This window comes from Oratosquilla oratoria, chromosome 44, assembly GCF_046742065.1.
Source record: "Oratosquilla oratoria isolate Oo_2021 chromosome 44, ASM4674206v1, whole genome shotgun sequence".
Lineage (NCBI taxonomy): Eukaryota > Metazoa > Arthropoda > Malacostraca > Stomatopoda > Squillidae > Oratosquilla > Oratosquilla oratoria.
Window position 1 is genome coordinate 22924305 of NC_134820.1, and position 6000 is coordinate 22930304.

General features: G+C 42.5%; 1 protein-coding gene across 13 annotated transcripts in view; it reads left to right on the forward strand.

The window, feature by feature from the left end:
• The window catches only part of LOC143022150 (uncharacterized), a 630899-nt gene that overhangs the window by 564042 nt on the left and 60857 nt on the right, over positions 1–6000 (forward strand). The gene's annotated exons all lie outside the window — the stretch shown is intronic.

The window sequence follows — 6000 nt, forward strand, 5'->3', positions numbered from 1 at the left end:
CGCTGTAAGAGAGGTCCAGACCCCAAAAAGGCTGGAAAACAACGGCCGAAGGGGGACGTGGAGGGGGACGGGGAGGGGAGGGGGGTGGGGCGCGTATCGAGTGCATGTTATCGAAGCCATGAACGACGTAATCGATGACTGGGAGGCTAGGTCACTTGTCCCACCGGGAGGAGCAGACTTAGGTCATCTTCTCTCCCCATGTCTGACATGGAAACGGGTCAGATTATCTGCTGTCCACTTGGACCAGAAGGGTTGGCCAGTTGTCCCGTTGGGGGACAGATTGTCCCCTGTCCACTTGGACCAGGGGGGTTGGTCAGTTGTCCAGTTGGAGGACAGATTGTCCGCTGTTCACTTGGACCAGAAGGGTTGACCAGTTGTCCAGCTGCGGAATAGATTGTCCCCTCTCCACTTGGACCAGAAGGGTTGGCCAGTTGTCCACTTGGACCAGAAGGGTTGACCAGTTGTCCAGCTGCGGAATAGATTGTCCCCTCTCCACTTGGACCAGAAGGGTTGGCCAGTTGTCCAGTTGGGGGACAGATTGTCCGCCTTCCACTTGGGCCAGAAGGGTTGGCCAGTCGTCCAGTTGGGGGACAGATTGTCCCCTGTCCACTTGGACCAGAAGGGTTGGCCAGTTGTCCAGTTGTGGGACAGATTGTCCGCTGCCCACTTGGACAAGATGAATTGTCCGGTTGTTCAGTCATCCTAGAAGGTTTAGGCCACTGCCCCAACTGTCCTGTCAAACAGAAGACTATTGGGTGGTCTCCTGTCCATTTATCCTACCGGGAACGGGTATGGATTCTCTGTTGTCCACTTGTCCAGCCAGCAGGTTGTGTGTTGTTAACTGCCCAGTTCTCCTGGTGTAAGTTGTCATCCACTTGTTCGAGCGGAAACAGGAGTGAGTTGTCTCGTGTTCAGTTGTCCTACGAACAACAGCCGCACATTGTCAACTGCCCGGTTTTCCTCGTAAGACGAACGAGCATGGGGTGTCTACTGTCCAGGGCGAGGAACAGACGTGTGGGTTTCCTCCTGTCCAGGGTCAGAAACAGACGTGGGTTTCCCCCTGTCCACTTCTCCACGGGGCAAGTGAGACGGAGGGCGTCGCCCCAGTGGGCGCGGTTCTCCAGTAGTCCGCCCATGGCTCACCCGGAGGGCTTGGGCGTGAGAATCCTTACCCGCCCATTGCTCTGCCCGGGTTCCGTCGAGTCTCTAGGCTTCAATGGCCTTGGTGTAGTCATTGATTCTGTTTAAGTGATGTGCATGCTTGCTTGCTTGCTTGCTTGCTTGCGGAGTTGGAAGGCTGTAAGCATGACTAGACAGGCTTTAGGGGGACTCACGTGGATGTGATCGTACACATGCACACTCACACACACACACACACACACACACACACACACACACACACACACACACACACACACACACACACACACACATGCTGTAACGAAGTATGTAAATGCATATCCATCTTCCCCTCTCTCTCTCTCTCTCTCTCTCTCTATATATATATATATATATATATATATATATATATATCACATACACGCGCGCACACATACATAATGTGTGATTGTCCAGCTTTCGTGTTTCCCTCTTGGTTTCTCTTCTCCCTCCTTTCTTCTCCCCTTTTCTTTCTTTTTTTCCTTTACTTCTTTCTTTCTTTTCTTTTCCTTCCTTCCTTCTTTCATCCCTTCTTTACCTTCCCTCCTTCTTTCCTCCCTTCCTTCTTTCCTCCCTTCCTTCTTTCCTTTCTCCCTTCCCTTCTCTCTTTATTTCTTCCTTTCTTCCTTCCTCCCTTCCCTCCTCTCTTCCTTTCTTCCTTCTTTTCTTTCCCTCCTTCCTCCTTCCCTCCTCCTTTCCCCCGACGTGGTAAGCTTCCACACGTTCCCTCCACACGTTCCCTCCAAAAGTTCTTCCATGCTCACCCACCTCTGTGGCCTACGCGCGCTCAATCTTCCACTCCACTTTAAAGGATTACTCCATTTTTCTAAACCACATTCCCTCCATAGTTTCCGCCGACCTCCCTCTTTCCCAGCTCTCAGCGGCCTCCTCCTCCTCCTCCTCCTCCTCCTCCTCCTCCTCCTCCTCCTCATCTGTCTCCATCCTCTCCCGCGCAAACTTCTTCCTTAAGCGCTAGATGTAAATACGCGAACTCACAGACAGACGTATACGGTCAAACGCATGTGCAGAACGGTTCATACGACTGTGTGCATGTATGCATAACATACATGTACGTGTGTGCATATATATATAATATATACGTATATATATATATATATATATATATATATATATATATATGTTGTTACGTGTGTGCGTTCGATACTGGGCTCCCAGTGGATTAGATTGGGCCATACCATATCTCTCTGCGGCTGTCCACTCAGCATTATAGTTAAGGACAATAGCGAGCCAACATGTCGATGGTTGGGGTACCCGCTGCCATTCCTGCAAGAGTAGTGGCTTAACAGCCAATGTTCAGGGTGAGCGGGACTCGAACATCCTCTGCCATGGTCCTTAATGGCTTGGAAATGGGAGACGTGGTGTGCTCTAGCTTGTATGTGTATACATGCGTACAGTGATATGATGTGTTGTTATGGTAACTGTTGCCTTGAGTTTTGTTGAATCTTTTGTCCTGTACCAAGGCCCTGTGATGGCTGGCAACGGTCACTGGATCACCAACGGAAATTGGGACTTTGCGGTGGTATGGGCCACTTGTTAGAATGTTTACTCTGCTGAACTTCTTCAAGATCGTCACCATCAGTGATAATAGTTTTACTTGGAATCTTTAGAGTTAAACATCATTTCGGTTTGACTTGTCCATCTTTATACTTTTCGTGTTCAAACCATTGAACGTAATTTCGAAAGTCTTCTGTTGTCTCTGAAATAAGAATAATGTCATCCACCATTCTCAAAGAATTAGAAAATTTCAAATTTATATTAGAACCTTTCTCTTCCCGTTTCAACTCTGAAAATTCTCATCGAAGCAAACTGTTAATAAACTTGGTTTGAATTATATCATCTTAATTTCTTTCATGATCTTAATTTTGCTCCGTATCTTCATGGAAGCTCGCTGGCCGAGCAGGTTAGGACGTCGTTACTTGAGGGGATGGCGGTTCGAATCCTGCCACCGGCGAAGTTGAACCAAGGGCATGGTTCATTAAATTCCACGCTACAAAATCCTCTGTAAGGGGCACCGTACTAGCCTTCCGATGGGAGGAGTTTGTGACGTTAAACCAAATTATCTTCATGTAGTCGAATAATAGTGTTCTTCACGTGAAAGTTCTGCAGAATCCTTACATTGTGTTCGTTAGCACCCTGTTTACTGTAGAGCATAGTATTGCTGTTTGTTCTACCGAATCAAAGGCCTTTTCGTAATCTACAAAAGCTAAACACAAAGGGTTGATTGTATTCTGAAGAATCCTGATAGAGGTAGAAATACAAAGGGTTGTTGAAAGATCCACAACCGTTGTGATTTTTTGATGATGGGAACGAAGTGCCGGGAGGGAGGAGGTGCTTGTGTAGGTGTTGGAGGGTTAAGGGGGGAAGGTGTTTGTCCTGGATCTACAACCTAGCAACAAATGTAGCTTGTTTTGTGGCAGCATTTCTGATGAACACTGACATCTCCCTCTCTATCGCTCTCTCTCTCTCTCTCTCTCTCTCTCTCTCTCTCTCTCTCTCTCTCTCTCTCTCTCTCTCTCTCTCTCTCTCTCTCTCTCTCTCTCTCAGCATAAATTATAACACATTACACAGACTCACAGTGATATTAATCTGGATTCCCCTATATATGTATATATGTATAATATATATATATATATATATATATATATATATATATACATATATCACTTTCATTTTGTATCAATTGTGGTAAAAAAAAAACCGGTTGTTTCCAATACTCGGGCATAAGTGTACATTTTCTATTTTTCCTTACATTCATTAAAGGCAACAGAATATGTTTTACTGCAAGACAAAACATAAAATGAAATAAAATGAAATAGAAAAATAATGAAAAATAAATAAGAATGAAAATAAAAGAAATAAGGAGAGTAGGGCCTTCGTGATGATTGTAATCATAATTGTATGTTTATTGTACATTCATTATATATATATATATATACATATATATATATATATATATATATATATATATATGTGTGTGTGTGTATATATGTATATATATTGTGATGTTTCCGTCCAACCCCTGAACATTCCACGACATAGTTTGAACTAAGAGAACAGGAATCTGGTACACAGTGCATCAAATTCTCTTAAAATGACAATAGATATATAAATATACATTTTTACGTGATCCATTTACAACTGGTTTATTTTGGAATAGTATTATTGGTGATCTGCGACATTTGAAATTTAGTCATTTTTTGATGCATCCAGCGTTTTTGACACCGGGGTCGTAAATAAACCATGATTGGTCGAGAGGAGGCAAAGAACGAATATGATTGGCTATCTTATGACGTCCATGGCAACGTGGTAGTCTGCCATCAGGTAGTTGTCTGGCTGATATGCCAAATCTTTGCCGAAATTTCCATCTTTCTTCTTTGGGTGTGTTTCTCGTCGATGTAGCAAAGAGCTTTGAAGGTATAGACTGGAAGGAAATGTCACCCCAAAAGAGAGTCTCTTTCTCTCTTTCTCTCTCTGTCTCTCTCTCTCTCTCTCTCTCTCTCTCTCTCTCTCTCTCTCTCTCTCTCTCTCTCTCTCTCTCTCTCTCTCTCTCAACCGACCACCACATCTGGACAAATTCGCACTCCTCCTCCTCCTCTTCCTCCTCCTCCTCCTCCTCCTCCTTCTCCTCCTCCTCCTCCTCCTCCTCCTCCTCCTCCTCCTCCTCCTCCTCCTCCTCCTCCTCCTCCTCCTCTTCCACTTCCTGCGCCTTCTTCAGATAAAAGTCGTCCATTGTCGGCAAATAATTCTTGGCATTCTTTTTCGTCTTTCTTCTTGTCTGGAATCTCTCTTGTCCTTTCTCGCTGTCCTTTGCTCACTCTTCTCCCCCTCCTCCACCTCTTCCTCTCTTTATATATATATATATATATATATATATATATATATATATATATATATATATATGTATGTATCTGTATGTATGTGTGTTCTGTTGAAGTCGACAGCAGTTACAGCATTATTCAGTTTGCAGTTTGCTTTTTCAATTTTTCTAACGGTGTTTCGGTCTTCGTAGGCGAGGGTACTAAGTAAGTTTCTAAAATCCATAATAACTTCAACAGAACATGTATTCTGAATGACCTTTATCCCAATATATATATATATATATATATATATATATATATATATATATATATATATATATATATATATATATAATATATATATATATATATATATATATATATATATATAAATGTATGTATGTATATATAAAGACAGAAAAATATGAAGGTGAGGTGACAAAATGAAACGTTAAGGCTAGAGTATGGAACCCAAGAGGTCGAAACGTTTGGTTCTGAATAAAGCTCCATACTGTAGCTTTAACGTTTCATTTTACCACCTCACCTACATATATATATGTATATATATATATATATATATATATATATATATATATATATATATATATATATATAATATATATTGATAATAATAATATACGGTTTATTGGGTATAGCAGCATTTCTGCTAAAAATATACAGCTTACAGAATAATAAATTTATAAAATATAACAGTGTAAAGATGTTGTTACAAGCATTAAAAAAGAGTAAGCTAAGTAATAGCCGTGTTGTACAATATTGTGTGTGTGTGTGTGTGTGTGTGTGTGTGTGTGTGTGTGTGTGTGTGTGTGTGTGTGTGTGTGTGTGTAACAATTCAATTAAATAAACCTACCTGTGGGACTCGAACCCATATGTGTGTCTCACTTCTTGCCTTTCTTCCCACTCGCGATCTTCATCGATTTTTATCCGATTTCTCCACCACTTACCTTCTTCACTCATTCTTCCCTTTATTCCCCATCCTTTCCTCCTTCCTTCCTTCCTTCCT